Here is a 20,489-nt window from a genome sequence, read left to right as displayed (position 1 = left end):
CCACATTAAAACCAGATCAGGACAGTACACCCGTTAAACCCTTAATTGAACGTGCAGGATATGAGGGACCCGATAAAGGGACCGAACCATACCATACACTTCCCCCTCCGTCATATTTGGATGACGTCATCAAGAGAACTGAAAATCAATTGAATTGTTCAGCGGGACCTAGTGCTAAACTGAGGCCTGTATTTATTAAATCTGCTTACAAAACATATGATCATCCGTTCTCACTACAGCCTAGCATTGACGAAGATTACTTTGATCTGGTTAAGAAACCTAACCCCAATATGCGCATTGATATGTCCAAGATCAAAAGTTTAGATAGGGTCAATAGACAAATGATGAATACCAGTTCTTACATCAACTGGTTAGCAGCTGGTATTCGCCATGTCATACAACCGTGCAACCAGAGCGAAGATCTTCCCTTAGACACTACCATGGAGATGACTAATCAGAAGACGGGATTTATCCACAGCTCATTAGACCACATACTGAAGATGCAGGAAGACCTCCTATCAGCTCAAGTATGGATGTCATCGCAGTTTTTGCTCATGCAAAGAAGACACTTACTTCAGCAAGTTCATCATGTGATGCCAGACCCCTTGAAGAGATCCATGATGTCACAGCCCATTACGTCATGGCAGATTTTCAACGGTAGACGGAAGTCAGTGAAGGAAGCCATTATCGATTCAACTAACCAGAGATTTCAGGAATCCACCATCTCATTAGCATCCAAGTTACAGAGACAACCGGCGGCTACTCGACCCCAGCGAAGGAGTCCTGGACCCCGACGCGAACAGCCCAACCGGGATTCTTTTCGAGCCTCTACACAGAGAAACAGATCGTATCAACCCAGGTATAAGAGCTCCAAAGTTGATTTTCCCACTTCACAGAAAGGACTTAGCAGAGGAAGAGGCAGTTCCCGTAGGGGCCCCCTCCGGAAATGACTTCATCATAAATCTACAGACCCATCCAGATCCTACCGACTTCGCCTGCCCCACGGACAACGATTTAGCATCACGGAAGACCAAGGACACATCTATTCCAAATCCAGTCGAACTAGCCAATCTTACAAACATCGACTCAAGACTTCCCAAGTTCAAATCTCATCCTATTCCGGGACCTGTCGGGGGCCGTCTTATGCAGTACGCAGACAACTGGGAAACCATCACAGACGACTCATGGTTACTAGAAGTAATAAGAAGAGGCTACAAACTTCTCTTCTTAAAACGACCAAAACTAGTCATTCATCCTACCGGACCCCGATTCCAGCTATCAGGACCCAAGCTAATCGCAGCAGAAGTGGCAATACAAAAATTATTCACAAAAGGAGCTATCAGCACCCTAAAGGAGTCAGACACCACCCTCGGATGCTACTCCCCAGTTTTTCTGGTACCGAAGAAGAATTCTTCAGAGATGAGATTAATAATAGACCTAAAAACTTTTACCTGGAAAAACCACCCACGTTTCAGATGGAATCTATAAAGAAGTTGAAGAATTCCCTAAGACAAGCAGATTGGATGATAAGCATAGATCTCCAAGACGCATATCTTCACGTCCCCATCCATCCAAGTCATCGTCGATACCTACGATTCGCTGTCAACGGTCAGAGATACCAGTTCAGGGTACTACCATTCGGCATATCCATCGCCCCATGGTTATTCACCAGGATCACCAATCCCGTCATTGGGTTCGCCCATATGAAGCTCATAAGGCTGCACGGATATATAGACGATTTCCTATCGGTCGATCAGGACAAATCACAACTCAGTCTAAACACAGTGTGTCTCATCCAACTTCTCACACATTTAGGTTTCCTGGTTCACTCACAAAAATCAGAGCTAGTACCCACACAGGCCATCACCTACATAGGCACAAGATTTATTCTCGACAAGGGCATAGGCGCACCCCCAGAGGACAGATATGCAAGGGTACAGAACATGATTACGAGCGCACTCGATCAGCCCGTCAAGTCGAGAAGGTGGTGGATGTCTTGCCTAGGCACGCTCACATCTAGCCAAGACCTAACCTACAGAGGCAAGCTACAATTGCGGTCCTTGCAGATTTGGATGAACACCACCAAGAACCTAGAGCTAGAAGCACTAATCCAACCCCCAGAAGTTCGAATCTCAGAACTCCTTTGGTGGCTAGATCGTCAAAATGTCATGCCAGGTATACCACTAAACTACCCAACCCCCCTACATCAACTCTACACAGATGCATCAGGAGAGGGTTGGGGTGCCCACATGGACGATGTCACCATTCAAGGGAAATGGTCCTCCCAAGAGAAAGAGTTGCACATCAACTGTCTAGAAACGAGAGCGATATATCTAGCATTAACAGCTTGGCTAGATCGTCTACACTACTCGTCAGTGAAGATCGCTACAGACAACTCAACCGTGGTCGCTTACATACAGCACCAAGGAGGCACAAGATCTCAGCCTTTACTGAAGGAGGTTACACGTTTATATGCCTTGGTAGACTCAGTGAGTTGCAAGATCGAAGTAAGACACATTCCGGGCAAGCTAAATATACTAGCGGATTACCTATCCCGGAAGAACAAGATAGTACCCACAGAATGGTCACTACATCCCGAGGTGTTCAAGTGGATAACCCAGATATGGGACATTCCAAACATAGATCTATTCGCCACATGTCTCAACAACAAGCTACCAGTCTATGTCAGCCCGGTACCAGACCCACTAGCACTCCAAGTAGATGCGCTCTCCATGGAATGGAAGGGAATGTTTGCTTACGCATTTCCCCCATGGGCTCTCCTAGACAGAGACTGAGGAAAATAGAGGAAACGGACTGTGTCATGATCCTCATAGCCCCGGCTTGGCCAAAAAGGGCTTGGTTTCCCAGACTTCTACAACTCCTGATAGAAGTACCTCTGAAACTCCCAGTACGTCATGACCTATTGAGACAACCAAAGACGGACATATTTTACGGCCGCCTCGACAACCTCCATCTTCACGCTTGGAAGTTATCTCGCATAAGATGCAAGCAGCCGGTTACTCTAAATCAGCTGCACGAAGAGTGGCTAGCTCATGGAGACCCACCTCATCTGCATTATACAATAACAGATGGGACAAGTTCGTCGAATGGAGAAGAGGAAAACAGTTACATGGAGATATAACGATACCTATAGTAGCCGATTTCTTGCTCCATCTCAGAAATGACAAGAAATTACGACACGGCACTATCGAAGGATATAAATCAGCCCTGTCATCAGTATTACAACACGATGACCTATCTATAGGTACCCATCCAGTACTAAATCGACTTATGAAGTCTTTTGCCGTGGAAGATATAAAAGTACCACGTACTTTTCCTAAATGGGATCTATCTATAGTATTGTCGGCATTGATGAAAGCACCGTACGAACCCATGAGCAGTGCGACATTACTACCAGTCTCCAAGAAAACTGCTTTTCTCTTAGCCATGGCTACGGCGGCTCGCGTGTCAGAACTACACACTATTGATATCTCCACTGTAACCCATACCAAAGAATGGAAAGCAGTGTCGTTCAGATCGCTCCCTGAATTTATTGCCTAAAACCAGTCGTCAACCTTCGGCCCACTCGGACATCGGCAATACACAATACCAGCACTAAGTAAAAGTGTGGACTTCCCGGATAGATTGCTTTGCCCCATAAGAGCCTTGAGATATTTTATCACAGCGACTCAACCCCACAGAAAGCAGAGAAAACGCCTATTTATCTCTTGCAAGCCCTCGTCAGAAAAGGACATCGCAAATGGCACTGTAGCGGGATGGCTAAAAACAGTTATCACAGATAGCTATAAAATGGCGCAAATCTCAACACCGATTTGGGGTAGCTGCAGACCCCACGAAATCAGAGCACTGGCAACAAGCCTAGCCACATGGAATACTGCATCCATTGAACAAATCGTGGCATACAGACATACAGACCGATCTAAATGGACTATACACTCTGGGGCCTTTGGTGGCCGCCCAGGTGATAGTTACCAAGTAAAGTAACTTGTTCCCTCCCTCTTCCAGGAAAGGGAAAAAAGAGGGGGGGGGGTGGTGGTGAAGATTTCAGAAGTACCTCATGAACTCAGGGTAAGTTGTACTTTGTTACTGGACTGCGCTATTGAGTTAGTAAAACAGGGCAAATGTCAACACTGAAATCAGAGATCGAAGGATTAAGTGATATTCGGCAATCTACATGATAGGAACGTCAATGTACTACCACCGGAAGTGACGTCATAGGAGTCATCACGCCGGAGAAACGTTAAGAAACGTTAAATATCACTATCCAAAAGGGCATAACGGTAAACCACGTCATAAGTGATACGGGAGAATAGTGACACAGAAGTGACGTCACAGATGACGTCATCACCGGAAGTGACGTCACAGATGACGTCATCACAGGAAACGACGTCACAAAAAGGTCTAAGTAACACAAGGGAATATACATATACCCTTCACATGACACCTTGAAAATTCTATACGTCTAAGTCTTGTAAGTAGACTATTAGACACATCCGTTTAAGAACCCTTTTGGCATATAATCCTTGGTTTTACCACTTCACTAGCCAAATATCTATGGGATGCTAGATACCAGAACCCGCCGGTCCCTCTGGTGTATACTGGCACTGATGTGATAGAGGTGAGGTATTCACAAGAATTATCAAACAATAGTTATCATTGTGAATAATTCTAAGAATACCACCTCTATCACATCAGGAATTAATCCCTCCCACCTCCCCAAATATCTACATCTAGTTGATGAGAGTATGGGTTGAAAGAAGTGACTAGATTCCCACCTTGCGCATGCGCAGTGGCACCTCTGGCAAGGGATAGGGTTTCCCTCACAACTATGGATATGTTGGCAGTGTAGTGGACGTCTGTTGAAAATTTATAAAAATTTATAGTGTGGTTCTCATCATAAACAGGAATTTATGGCACTGATGTAATAGAGGTGGTATTCTTAGAATTATTCACAATGATAACTATTGTTTGATATTTCAAGACCTTTTTTAACTGTAACATTAGATACATTTAAACATAAGTAGCATATAACCGTTGAAATTAAAAGGTCTACAAGAAGATGTATTTCTTATAATAGAAGGTCCATAAGGGTATTTAGTATTTTGTTATGAAAAAATAGTTCTCTTGATATTCAATACTGGATATTTCCCCACACCCCACTTTTTGTTTGTTTATGATAAAAGTTAATAAGAGGAGGTCTGGTGGGGGACTAGAGGTATCTTTTCAGAGGGTGTTATTTTGGCATTACCCACTATTTACTGGAAGATATTGGAAATGAATATAGACTGCCATGTTGTCTGACTACAGATAGGATTTGTTATCTTAACAATCACTGGGGGTTTCACATTAGAGGGGATTTTTACAATTGACCAAATCATCCTGCTGAGTATTGGTGCTTACTGATGTCAAATGGAACATTTTATTATTAGAGGAAATTGGTAGTGAATATTTAATACCATCTATACAGGATATCTTCAGGATTTTTAGCCCTTTCTTTCTCTGTGTGTAATTCTGATGGAATGAAGTCATTCAACCAGTTCATGCATTCAATGGTAAACAAAAGTCAGACTTGGTTAGAATCTGTGTTTATCCGCGACAACTTCCCACTTGTGACATTGTAGTGAACTTGGGAAGTGGTGATGCTTTTTTATATTCATATTATTATAATCTGTCAAACTGTACATAAATATGTGTGTGTGTTAAATCATAAAATTCAGTGGGACTGTTCCCTACACCCATCAATATCATAATGAATGAACATTGGTTTATCGTATGGATTATATAAAGCTCTCACTAAGTATATGTTTTACATATTGCGAACCGTATTTGCAAATTATGTAACATTTGCGCAGTCGAGGATGAGGTTCATTTTCTCGTAGATTGCCCCTTCTTCTCCGATTTGCGGCTCAATCATTTTAACAAAATATATATGACTGACCCGACATTTCTGGGAAAATCTTCATTACAAAAGGTTATCCACCTGCCGAATTATGACAATAACATGACATCCCTAGCTGCCATGGTGTCGCAGATGTTCGACCGACGAAGGTCGACACTTGCTTATATATAATTATGTACATTACTAACTTATTTATTAACAGTTTCACATCCTTTCAGCATACATGATAGATAATTTTCTTTGTTACCTTTATATATTTTAAACCAATACCTTAAAATATATTTTAACAGACATTTATTGAATTGTAGTGTCTCATAGGCCAAATCTGGCCGGACACATTTATATGTGTGTGACACTTAATAAAATATCTTCTTCTTTTACATTCATGGAAGATGGGATTAAAGGAGAAAGGAAATATTTTCCTGAACGTTTCCAATTACTAGTGGAGGAAATTGGAAATGGCTGAACCTGTAGATAGCGTCAAATCCGTGATGGATTTGACAGATCTCACAGGGTAACATTCAACAGGCTCATTACCTTGTGATCATGTTAACATTTTTTCTTAACAGTTTAGAAAAAGAGAAGATGTTTTAAGTGAAATTACATTTGGAAAATGAGAGAAGAAATTAATAGTCAATGTTTTTATCATAAAAACTCTCTGTTCAGTGAACACCAGTTGTTATTTTAGTACTTTCAAGAGGAATCCCAAACCTTCTCTTACTCTGTTATGATATATAATGTCAAAGTGAAGGCAAAAATACATTATCGTGCAACAAAGCATTTTCCATGGACTTGTTTATTTGCTGTTTTGATATACATGTGTTCAGATTGATTGAAAAATATACAATATCAACTATAAATTTCCTCTGTGTGTAAATGTCTTAAAATTGACTTTATTAGTCTTCGGATGTTACATCTAGTACACACAAACAGGACCGTTTAGCCTATATAAGAAATGTAGCAGGCAGTGGATATGCCAGTTGGCTAACTTACTGTTGGTAATATCCGTTTTCTTTTAGCAAATAAGAGGATAGTTAGTAACAAAAATATACGATATACAGCGCATATTTGCACAACTATCACGAAACCATTCGATATGACACCGCATCAAACCCAGCGGTAGACTGGACACAGTTATGTGCTCACCGATCAACTTATTCATCTACTGTTGCAAACTTGACTGATTTGTTTACACAATACAAATTCTAATTGATCATGCACTACTGAGGCAGTCAGGCACCTGTATAGGAAATATAAAAGCAGCCATGTTACATGTAGTACAAAAGTGACATATGAACTTACCCACAGACAATACATTTTTCCAGAGAGTTTAGCACAATTTTATCAAAGTTTTATTTACAATTTGAAAAACTATAATAATATGAATATCAAAATTCATCATCCCTTTTCAAGTTTACTCTAATGTCACGAGTTGAAAGATGTCACAGATAAACAAGGATTCTAAGTTAGATCGTCACAGGTTTGCCAGCACACAGCAGAGGATTAACGGTTACTGGGAGTGAGCATGGTTTACACCGCTCTTAGCAGTGACTGTGTTCATACAAGCACAGAAGTCATGCCAAAACGCTCACAGTAGTTAGTGAGTAAACTCAACTGAGGATTATACAAGTATCCAGCACAACCTTTGAAAGCTAACATGTGAATAAACTTAGTTCACTGAAATTCAAATAATTAAGGCATTTGCAGTGACCAATTAACAAGTAATCAGTGTGATAGTATAGAAATACTGGGAATGCTAAACAACTTCATTGTGAATAGACAAATGCACCTGTGAATGGTCAAGGTTTTAAATATTGAGTGAAACAAAGACGAGGTGCCAGCCTACACTGGAAATGCTGTATGCTGTATGCTGCATGTCCAGCCTCCATCAACACCTCTAGGGATCTTTTCACGATTCCGAGCTTTGCGCACAACCATTGATATCCTATCCAAATGGTATAAGTATACTCACAACCAATTTCCTCTAATAGTAAACTGTCACGTTTGGTATCCCCAATGGTTCATTCTCAGGACGACGACCCCCTGTGTCGTATAAAAACAAACTAGCAAAAAGTGAGGTCGTCATCCTGCGAATATTTTAATCCGCCAATCTAGTTAAACAATGGGTATCAAGTGTTATTTTAACAACTCGAGCAAGTAAAAAAGTGGAAATGGATTTGAAACGAACGAAAGAAAGACAATGAGGGTGGAATATTGATTTTTTTACAAATGATTTGAATGTATATGTACAAGATGACGTAAAAGTCATGGGCAATTAAGACAGTTTGAGAAGATGAGACACTGAGTCAGCAAAGAAAATTACGCTGACTTCATTCTGGATCAGTCTGGTCTTCAGTTGATCGATTCTGCATTGTATATCACAGAACTTCTCCTTTTTTTGACGATAGCCGGCCGGGTACTGTAGCAGATAACACTCTGTCGTCTGCAGTTCAGCTCCTAGAAATCTTATCAGCTCAAAGATGTTGGGATGGGCTTTGCCGATGACTTTCTTTAAGCGTCCGAGCCATCCCTCCAGGGGGTTATTGGTGCGAGGGCCGTCGTTGTTGAAATGGTTCCAAGGCTCCTTCTCTGTCTCAACCCAGGTTGTGGTGACGTAGTCGCCGAGCTGGACACAGCGTTGGTCGTTCGGCATGTCAGCAATTGTCTGGAGCCATACATCATCAACCTGAAATTACAGAAAGAATATTGTAGATATATATTATTATCATAATTGGATTGTAATAATAATATATATTGTCATAAGAAACATAACTTATTTACTCTCAGTGCTATATACGATAGTATGTTGAGGTTAACCATATAGTAATTTATGTATAATTATATTTTAAAATATATCTTTTAAATGTTTAAACATTTTCAGTGGGATGTAACCTGTTGAGCCTTTCTCCACACACACTGGGTGTAATGGAAAAAAACAGCTGGTTCATGGTTATGAGGACTTGACGCTTTCGTCATGATGTCATTGACTGTCGATACTGTGGAACGACAGTCTTTGTTGGTGCACTTCCAAGAGATCCAGTCATTCCTCTTCCTTTTTCCAACTCGGTAGGTGTAGCCACCAGTACAAAGGTATCTACAGCCGCGTGCAGTTGGAAGAAACGTGTACTGTAACTGCGCGTTTGCCATATGGAGAATGATGACAGACTACCTTACTTACTTACTTACTTACTTACTTACTTTGGAGATTTAACGTGCGCTTTCCGACTGATGCATATTTCGCACCCGGCCCCGGCCAGGCCATTTAATGTGTTTCCGAAAGGGGCAAAAGTGGTGTGTGCAACCCAAGAGGGCGGTTTAGGGGTTGCTTATATAGAATTTGGGAATTTTGAGATTTGGAATAGATGCTGATGGGGTTGGGGAGGAGAACTAAGGGAGCTGGGTATGGTGGATGTTTGTTTGTTTATTTGATTTTGATTTGATAGGTTATTGTGTTTTTAGATGCGTTTTATTAGTTCCGTTTTGATTAAGAATACGCCTAAGGCCTTGAAGTTTTCTAGTTTATTTTGTGGGTTTGGTATTGCTTCTAGAGTGAGAGCCTTGTTTAGATTGAGGGTGGTTTGTAATGCGTTTCGATGTGTTAGGTAGTATGTGCAGTGGATGAGTGCGTGTTCTGGGTTTTCAGGTTGTTTGCAGTGTGGGCAGTTACCTGTAGTGTGTTTTTTTAAAAAAAGTTAGGTGGTTATTTAGGTTGGTGTGTCCTGTTTGGAGTTTAGTGATTACTCTGTCGATTTTTTTTGATGGATGGAGAAATTGTGGTTTGGTTAGTGGTTTGCTGAGCACTTTTTTGATTTTGCTATTTGAGTTTAGATATAGGTTATGCCAATTTTTTGGTGATTTTTTGCTTGTTTACACTTTTAATTTCTGATTTTGAGATGGGTAAGTTTAAGCTTATTTCTTGGATTTTGAGGGATAGTTTAGCTGCTTTATCAGCGTTTTCATTACCGTATATTCCTACGTGGGCGGGTATCCACAAGAAGGTTATTTGTTTGCCTGCCTTAGTTAGGTCGTTGGAGTATTTGATTTATTAATTTAGGTCGGTTTTTGGTATTTTTGTTTTGGAGGGCTTGCAGTCCACTTTGGGAGTCGGTAAGTATTAGGATTTTTTTGTGGTTTTTGGATTCTTGATTATGGAGGGCTGAGGCCATGCCCATTAGTTCTGCCTTGAATATTGATTGGTTGTTTGGGAGTCGGAAGGATTGTGTGGTTTTAGTTGGTTGTGTGGTATGGACTCGGAAACCTGTGTGTTTGGAGGTCGGATCTGAGGATCCGTCCGTGTAAATGTGACACCAATTTGGCCAATTTTCGTGTATGTATGCTACCAAGTTTCGGAGATTTATAACAGAGTAACCGTTGAGTCAATCAGTTGAGTAAATGGTACTCACTAGATTATCAAAATCAGAGTTCACCAATTCAGTGAACACATTTCAGTTTTCGTGTACATATTTCTGTTTTTGACACTAACCAAGGAGTTAATCCCCTCCTAAAACAACACCACACATCAAAGCCGTACCGGTGGTCGTCGTCCTGCGAATGGAAAAAATCGAGGGGTCGTCGTCCTGCGAATACCCCTCCCCAACAATACTCACCGTGGTCATTGGGCAAATGTAAAAATCACAAACCCTGAGATTCTGTCTACATTGTCACACCCGGTGATTGTAAAGATCTAAAATTCTATCAACAGTGAGAAAAAATGGCTGTTCATATTCATTTCAAATATCCTCTTAGAATTAGTGATAAATGTTAAGTCCCACGCAAAACTTTCCTTTAATAATTCTACAAAATACCAAACAGAAAGTGGGGTGTGGGAAAATGGGACATATTCCTACGTGAAATAATAAGACATAAGCAGTGATGACTGTTCTGTCAACGCGCATGTTGACGGGGAAATAGCTCTTGGGGGAATAAAGGACAAAATCAACATCACTGTCCCGGAACACTTTATGCACAACATGTAAACAGTAAACAACAATTGCACAATAAGTGGAATACCTGCTCTGACAACACAAACACAGCGATGAGCAGACCTTCCAGCTCAGGCAATACAAGAGGTGAGCGGAGCTCCAGTTCACCTCAGGACGTTTCCTACGAGCGGCACATCCTGCTTGAGGTCGTCCCTACACCAGCACTCGGAATACCAAGCTTGACTAACACCGTAGTAACAGTGTAATGGTAGCACATATATAGTACTGAACAACAACGGAAATACAATGACGTTGCTCTGGACATGGGACTTCCGGGGATGATGTACAGACACAACTCAGGGGATGAATGATTAAGGCCCATGATTAACAATGGGGATTAGCGCCTAAAACGTAATGACAATTAAGTTATGGAGACATGGCTACAGGGTAATTTGCCCTTGGAGCCAAATGTACAGTGACAATGGTAGTCATAAATCAGTTGCTATGACAGTTCCATCACAATTGTACTATCTAAAGTATAAATTTGGCGAACGAAAAACGTCATATTTGCAGTCACCCTGAATGACTCACGTGGTCAAAACTTAAGACGAATATGTTCGCAATCCACAAACGATCACTTCATTAATGGCGAGCATTTACCAACCCGCGACAATCGTGTCAACTCGGGGATTCCCTTAGCAATAAACTTGCTTCTAAACTCACTACTGTTATACTGTCGGGTAGTCATAATGGCTAGACTGGACCCTCGTGGAATGGTGCATGCCATAAAAGTCCAGCAACCGAACACTAATTAAGACTGGCCGATCTTGTGTTCATGGTCTGGTCAACACAGGTCAATGGCAGCTCATTAACTCAAGATTCACATCTCACTGTTTTGATTTATCTCACTATTCATTTGATATATTTTCCAACTTCAACTGAAACCCGGTCCCGTGTTACACACATGGCACAGGTGTGTGCAACGAGTGACTCACGCATGCTCAACGAATGTGCTCCATGCATTTTGATGCCTGCATGTTTTTCAAGTCCCTTCCCCTGAACCTGTCCTGTTTCTTCAAGCCCCTTCCCCTGAACCTGTCATGTTTCTTCAACTCCCTCCCCCTGAACCTGTCATGTTTCTTCAAGTCCCTCCTGGTGAAGCTGTCATGTACCCCACCCATCCTCACTTGACTCCTCCCACAGTACACCACCATCCATACTTGCAATGACTTCTCCTACAGTACACTGCCCATCCTTACTTGACTCCTCCCACAGTACACCACCATCCTCACTTGCAATGACTTCTCCTACAGTACACTGCCCATCCTTACTTGACTCCTCCCCAAGTACCCCACTCATCCTCACTTGACTCTTTCCACAGTGCACCACCCATCCTCATTTGACTCCTCCCCTAGTACACCACCCATCCTCACTTGACTCCTCCCCTTGTACACCACCCATCCTCACTTGACTCCTCCCCTTGTACACCACCCATCCTCATTTGACTCCTCCCCTAGTACACCACCCATCCTCACTTGACTCCTCCCCTTGTACACCACCCATCCTCACTTGACTCCTCCCCTAGTACACCACCCATCCTCATTTGACTCCTCCCCTTGTACACCACCCATCCTCATGTGACTCCTCCCCTAGTACACCACCCATCCTCACTTGACTCCTCCCCTAGTACACCACCCATCCTCATTTGACTCCTCCCCTAGTACACCACCCATCCTCACTTGACTCCTCCCAGAGTACACCACCATCCTTATTTGACTTCTCCCAGAGTACACCACCCATCCTCACTTGACTCCTCCCAGAGTACACCACCCATCCTTACTTGACTCCTCCCAGAGTACACCACCATCCTTACTTGACTCTTACCACAGTACTCCACCCATCCACACTTGACTCCACCTACAGTACTCCACCCATCCTTACTTGACTCTTACCACAGTACTCCATATGCATCCATCCTCACATAACTCCTTTCACAGTATAAGGTGGTCACACTCTGTTGATTGTGTGTCACTGTGCCCCATAGGTGTGTATCAAACATGGGATTGTCTGGTCCAGTCTCGATTATTTCAGTCCACCTTCATATTGCTGGATGTGGCATAACTGGGTGTGACATTAACAACAAATAAACCTCTTCCAGTACATTATCCATATTATCATATCTCCTCCCTCATCACAATACCGATCATATCTCTCCCTCATCACAATACCCATCATATCTCCTCCCTCATCACAATACCCATCATATTTCCTCCTTCATCACAATACCCATCATATCTCCTAGCTCCCTCATCACAATACCCACCATATCTCCTCCCTGATATTTTCCCCCTCATCACAATACCCATTATACGGGGGGTGTTCATTAAAGATTTCCCCTGACCCACTTCCGATGGACCTAGTGGAATGAAACTTGGCATAGGTATTAGTCTTTCTCCACATAGGAACCACCAAGAGTTACACACTTCTCCCATCGTTTTATGCAACTATGGAGACCTCGCTTGTAAAAGCCCTCCTTTTGCGTCTCAAACCAGGACTTGACTTCAGAAATCAGTGTTTCATTATCTGTTAAACGTTTTCCCTTCAAAAATGACTTCATGGTTGGAAAGAGGTGGAAGTCAGATGGTGCAAGGTCAGGAGAGTAAGGAGGATGTGGAAGGATTTCATAGCCACAGGGCCGCGCTTCTGTCTGTGCAACATGAGAGTTGTGTACTGGAGCATTGTCTTGCAGGAGATGGACACCCTTGGTCAGCATGCAACACCTCTTAAGCTTGATAACGTCCTGCAATTTCCGCAGCAGTGAAGCATGATAAGCTCCCGTAATTGTGGTACCCTTTGCCAAGAAATCCATAATCACTACTCCGTGCTGGTCCCAAAACACCGTGAGCATGACCTTTCCTGTGGTGACTCCACATGCTTCCATTGCATCGACTGAACTTTAGTCTCAGGATCATAATGATGGACTCATGTTTCATCCTGTGTGATAAGTCTGTCAAAGAAGTTTACCGTTTTTTTTTGGCACATCTCCAAAAGATCCTTTGAGCAATTGACTCGTTCCTACTTTTGGAAAGGTGTGAGCAACCTGGGAATCCATCGTGCAGACTCCTTATGCATGTTCAAATTGTCATGGATGATTTTTTTTCACAGACCCTAGACTGATCTTGACATCTTGTGCTAATTGGTGAACAGTTATACGTCTGTCTGCCAAAATGGCGGTCTCCACTTGATGGATAGTGTCCTCATCAATGGCTGAATGGGGGCGACCCGGAATGGCAGCTGTTTCCACAGATGTCCGACCACACTTGAACTGGCGATGCCAGTGTTTAACAACGTCATATGATGGGGCATCTTCCCCATAAGTTGCTTTCATTTCATCGAAATTTTCTTTTGGTGTGCGACCTTTCAAACATAAAACCTTATCACTGCTCGGTATTCTACTGGCTCCATTGTCACACCCTACTCGATCATAACACCTGTAAAAGTGGTAAGATTAAAAGTTCGGTGCTGCAAATTCAGACATAACCCATAGATACATGTATCATTACACATGTGAAATATTTCAACCAAATATGATAAACCTAATTGGTTTAGCGGAAATCTTTAATGAACACCCCTAGTATTTCCTCCCTCATCACAATACCCATCATATGTCCTCCCTCATCACAATACCCATCATATCTCCTTCCTCATCACAATACCCATCATATCTCCTCCATCAGCATAATACCCATCATATCTCCTCCCTGATATCTCCTCCCTCATCACAATACCCATCATATCTCCTCCCTCATCACAATACCCATCATATTTCCTTCCTCATCACAATATCCATCATATCTCTTCCATCAGCACAATACCCATCATATCTCCTCCCTGATTTCTCCGCTCTCATCACAATACCCATCATATCTCCTCCCTCATCACAATACCCATCATATCTCCTCCCTCATCACAATACCCATCATATCTCCTCCCTGATATCCCCTCCCTCATCACAATACCCATCATATCTCCTCCCTCATCACAATACCCATCATATTTCCTCCCTCATCACAATACCCATCATATCTCCTCCATCATCACAATACCCATCATATCTCCTCCCTGATATATCCTCCCTCATCACAATACCCACTCTCCTAGAACTTCACACCAGAGGCCTCCTCCAACCCCACCAAGTAAAACTTTTCCCATGACATTTCACCCAGCTTTGATTTTAAGTACAGACATCTTTAGTATGAGGACAATGAGCTACATACTGGCTGTCCCACACACTGAGTGCACATTTAGCCATTATACTGACATTCCATATCCCATGGCGCGTGAAGCCTGTTTTTATGTTTGAATGACTTTATACTTGTTGTGAATGACATTGTACTTGTCCCCATCATCATGCTCTGCTGTTGTGTAACATGAGAATACCCTGCTGACACCAGCCAGTTGTTGCTGTTCTGTTGTAATGGCTGAGTGACTCTAGCTGCTCTCACTCAGGCAGGGAAAGGAGGCTACTGAAAAAGACACAATATTTTCATGTGAAGTACCCGATACCATGGAGATGGGATTATAGCTCTTTCTAAACGTAGGTAATCTCGTGATGATCCATTAAGTGTGTGTTTGGGGTCAAGGTTGATGTGAGGTTTCCCGGACTGTTGGTTTAGTATGCTCCCATCATCACATCATTGTTTTCATCCAACGTTTGTATTTATCCTTGTTGACTTGGGATTTATAGATGCTCCAACTAACACAGTAGGAAGGTGATTTTAGCTGAGCCCCAGTAAGTTTGTCTCATGATGATCTACATTGTCATTAACATCTGGGGGCATCTTCATCTCCTGTGTGACTGCACATCCCACCATTGATGACACCTGGCAATACATAGGTGTAGTGGTAGATACCGTAGTCACATGATGTATAGGTATTACAAAATGGGGCCATTTTTTGAGTATTTACACTTTGCTCTTTGAGTTCTCTCCAGCTGCACCCAGATTGTATGCATCTTTTCCACTTGAACTGCTAGATTCAGGATGCTGAAACTATATGTGCATGTTATCACCATTTGTTAAAGAGGTTCTAATTAACTTTTATAATTTAGCTACTGAGGTATTCATGTTTGAAAACATGAATATGTGTGATGGTAATACTGCTTTTTCAGGTCTTACGACTAATATATAGTATGCAGGATTTAATAAAATCTTGACTGACTAAGGGTTATAATCCAACTAAAAAGACTTGAAAATGAAAGTTGAAAGCCTTGAAAACCCTTGAAAACCCTTCAAAAGGCCTTGAATTTTAGTAAACTGTACTTGTATGAACTTTGGTTGAGTTGCCATGGTTGTACATGACTGCAGGAGGCTTGAAACTGTCCAAAATCTGTGGTGATTACACACTCTTCTTGTTTTATGATAATTTACAGTAAACTGTGTTTATAATGAACATGGTTATAATGAACTGACGGATATAACAAACTTATTGTTTGATCCAGGTCATTTGCTGTATATAGGATGTGCATATGCTCATAATATCTTGAATGAAGATCCGGGTTAGAATAGGTCTTCAGGAACCCATGCTTGCAGTAGAAGGTGACTAATGGGATCGGGTGGTCAGATTTGCTGGCGTGGTTGATGCATGTCCCAATTGTATGGATTTATGCTTAGATATCAATCACTGGGTTGTCTGGTCCAGACTGCCGTCATATAGCAGAGTGCAGTGTTACACCACAAACAATAAAACAAGCAAACAAACAATGGCATGGGACGATGATCATTGTACCACTGGTATGTCTGGTCCTTACTGAATTGTTCACAGGCAACAGTTATGAAGATGAAATATTACTGAGAGTAGCATTGATCAACAAATACACACATCTGACTGTCTGTGATATGATTGAAATGCTATTCAAAGTGGCCAAACTGTGTGAACATGAATTCATTGCTCTGACTATTCATGTAAATTTTCATGTTCCACAGAGCTGTAGAGTACTTGCATAAAAAATGAACTGAAATACACAGACAAATCAAATCCCTGGCATCTCATATATGTAACAAAGACTCTAAAATCGTTATTGAAATATAACTAATGAATATATTACAACTGTTGGATAAAACGATTGCTTATCAGCCGATAGCAAAATTCATTTTCAGACAGTTACATTTGGTAAAACATAGTATTCCACTATTCATTTGTTTTTAAATGATATATAGGGATTGTTACAAAACAGGTTTTCAAATACTCAAATGTAAAGAAACATGTGGGTAAATAAATTTAAATACCCACTAAAAGTTGTGGTTACCCAATAAAAATCAAACCCATGGATAAAATATGGCTCTGCACCAGGTGATCTACAGTGCTATATAACTAGTCTGCTCTGTGGTACCAAGGATGCACCCTTGTTGTCCTGAAGGTAGATCTGGAAACACATGCATCCAGCCTGAGGTCATGTGTTGATTGGAGAGAACAAGATGACGTTGGTGAAACACAGATTGACACCGTTAGAATTCTCAATGAAATGTGAATAGAATATGAAAACAAATTTGAAAGTAAAAACAAATTAGTCATCTTTATGTTTTATGAGATCTGGAAAACAGCACGTCAATTTGTAGTTACAGTTGTGAGAAGGAGAAAGGGTTTCTCCACAATAGAAAATTGATGTCTTCTGTAGAATTTGGGAACAGAAGCAGTGGATGCCAAATGTGATGGCTTTGTTGTAGCCTGTTATTATTTCTGCCATGCAGTATGATGTTAGAGCTGGAACAAAGGTCACACAGCACAGGTCACACGTCACTGACTGATGTTTCTGATAACCACAGAGAATGAGAGGCAACTCTGTTTTGTCATCTGCACCAGCAAGCCCCTAGTGTATTTGTGTGTTGAAAATGAATCAGTGGTAAATAACTTAGTGGCTTTGTCAGTATCTCCCGGAATGATCTGCACAGTAGCTGGTGTGGACTGCATCAGCTGGTTGTACACTGCAGCCCATCACAAGGTGAGTGCATTTACATCCCTGTGCATCTTGTATTTGGAGAACAATTGACCATCCTGTTGGCTGCATCTAGGCTGGAAATATAGGGATTATCAGTTTGCTGGATTAAGTATTTTTAGATTCTTATGTGTTGGGATTTGTGTCGGGTTTTTTAATTTTAAAAAAGTTAATTTTCATGGTCACTTTGCAATATGGAGTTGTCTGGGTGTTCTGCACATTCTTGAGTTGTGAGACTCCATCGTGGTGGGCCTCACTGAACCTGAACCTTACGGGGCTGCAGGGGTCACAGGACAATTACATCATGGCAAGCCCAGGTCACTATACAACAGCATCATGGCAGGCCCCTCAGGACAAACCGAGGTCACTATACAACAGCATCATGGCAGGCCCCTCAGGACAAACCAAGGTCACTATACAACAGCATCATGGCAGGCCCCTCAGGACAAACCCAGATCACTATACAACAGCATCATGGCAGGCCCATCAGGACAAGCCCAGGTTACTATACAACAGCATCATGGCAGGCCCCTCAGGACAAACCCAGGTCACTATACAACAGCATCGTGGCAGGCCCCTCAGGACAAACCTAGATCACTATACAACAGCATCATGGCAGGCCCATCAGGACAAGCCCAGGTTACTATACAACAGCATCATGGCAGGCCCCTCAGGACAAACCCAGGTCACTATACAACAGCATCATGGCAGGCCCCTCAGGACAAACCTAGATCACTATACAACAGCATCATGGCAGGCCCATCAGGACAAGCCCAGGTTACTATACAACAGCATCATGGCAGGCCCCTCAGGACAAACCAAGGTTACTATACAACAGCATGATGGCAGGCCCCTCAGGACAAACCCAGGTCACTATAAAACAGCATCATGGCAGGCCCCTCAGCACAAACCCAGGTTACCAGGACAACTACATCATGGCAGGCCCCTCAGCACAAGCCCAGGTTACCAGGACAACTACATCATGGCAGGCCCCTCAGGACAAACCTAGATCACTATACAACAGCATCATGGCAGGCCCCTCAGCACAAACCCAGGTTACCAGGACAACAGCATCATGGCAGGCCCCTCAGGACAAGCCCAGGTTACCAGGACAACTACATCATGGCAGGCCCCTCAGGACAAACCTAGATCACTATACAACAGCATGATGGCAGGCCCCTCAGGACAAGCCCAGGTCACTATACAACAGCATCATGGCAGGCCCCTCAGGACAAGCCCAGGTCACTATACAACAGCATGATGGCAGGCCCCTCAGGACAAGCCCAGGTCACTATACAACAGCATCATGGCAGGCCCCTCAGCACAAACCCAGGTTACCAGGACAACTACATCATGGCAGGCCCCTCAGGACAAACCCAGATCACTATACAACAGCATGATGGCAGGCCCCTCAGGACAAGCCCAGGTCACTATACAACAGCATCATGGCAGGCCCCTCAGGACAAGCCCAGGTTACCAGGACAACTGTATTATGGTGGGCCCTGCTGGACCTGATTCTCATGTCTGCAGAGTTCTGTTCAGGTGTTAGTTGTGTCTTATTTATAAATCTATTCTTTCTTTAAGATATCTTTATAAATCTTAGTTTATGGCAAAGCAGACAGGAGGACAGTCTGGCAGTTGAGGATACTTCTGATGCTCCGGTAACTCCCTAAACATTGTATGAAGGGCATGATTCTGTGGCATACCTACCAGTGCTTGTCAGGTAATGCTCATTCTACTTACGTGACCAAGTGAAGATACATACAGGGGTACACCAGCATGTGGCCTCGGTTCTGACTCTCACCACCTCCTCTGTGTACCACAAGTAACGACTGTCAGCTATTGCCATCACTCCTTCTCCTGTCTGCAACTGAGTGTAACAGTCTCCCACTCAAACTTTTTCAGTTTTTCCAATTTTCCAGATCTTTCAGCACCGATGGACTTGACTTCAATGACTGAATTGGAACTTTTTTGTGCACCTTTTTTGTGGAGTTATGAGCTACATAAGTTGACTATTATTATTATTCTGTTTGATATAAGAACAACAGCTTATCAAACATGATAAACTATGTTTCACAGCACACTATTACTTTGAATTTGTCAAGGATAAAAGTAAATGACCTTGAACTCGAAAATTTATCAGTGATGCCTTGTTGGAACATTCTTAGAAAGCAGACCTTTGTACCCTAGTGTAATTAGGCATTCCAATTTAGAGCGTTCTGTCAAAGTAGAACAGAGATAAACCTACTGTGTTAAAGCACTTGCTTCCAAATTGGAATAAGAGGTATCGAATCTACACTGAGACGACCTCAAATTTCAAAACACAGCAGGTTTATTACCCAGGGTGGGTCTGGTAGACAGATGGTACACCTGTTGACCTGGAAGCATTACCTATCATCCCCTGCATTTTGTCAGTTAGCCATAACTAGGTCAGACAGATTAAATATTGTCATTGGCTGCTTTGTTTTTATGTGGGTAGTTTTGCAAATCTTAAATGCTTTCCCAGATAGCAGTCAGACGTTGGGCCAACGTTGGGCCAACGTTATCACTTACGTTGGGCCAACGTTGGCTATCAACGTTGGCCAAACGTCATTTTGACCGGCGGCCCAACGTTGGGCCAACGTTTCTTTGCCAACGTTGGGACAACGATGTT

General features: G+C 42.4%; 1 protein-coding gene across 1 annotated transcript in view; it reads left to right on the top strand.

The window, feature by feature from the left end:
• The window catches only part of LOC139445610 (uncharacterized), a 138,247-nt gene that overhangs the window by 97,167 nt on the left and 20,591 nt on the right, over positions 1 to 20,489 (top strand). The gene's annotated exons all lie outside the window — the stretch shown is intronic.

The sequence above is a fragment of the Haliotis cracherodii genome, unplaced genomic scaffold (genome assembly GCF_022045235.1).
Source record: "Haliotis cracherodii isolate W230 unplaced genomic scaffold, xgHalCrac1.p SCAF_6, whole genome shotgun sequence".
Taxonomy (NCBI): Eukaryota; Metazoa; Mollusca; class Gastropoda; order Lepetellida; family Haliotidae; genus Haliotis; species Haliotis cracherodii.
This window is presented reverse-complemented; position numbering and strand designations above follow the sequence as displayed.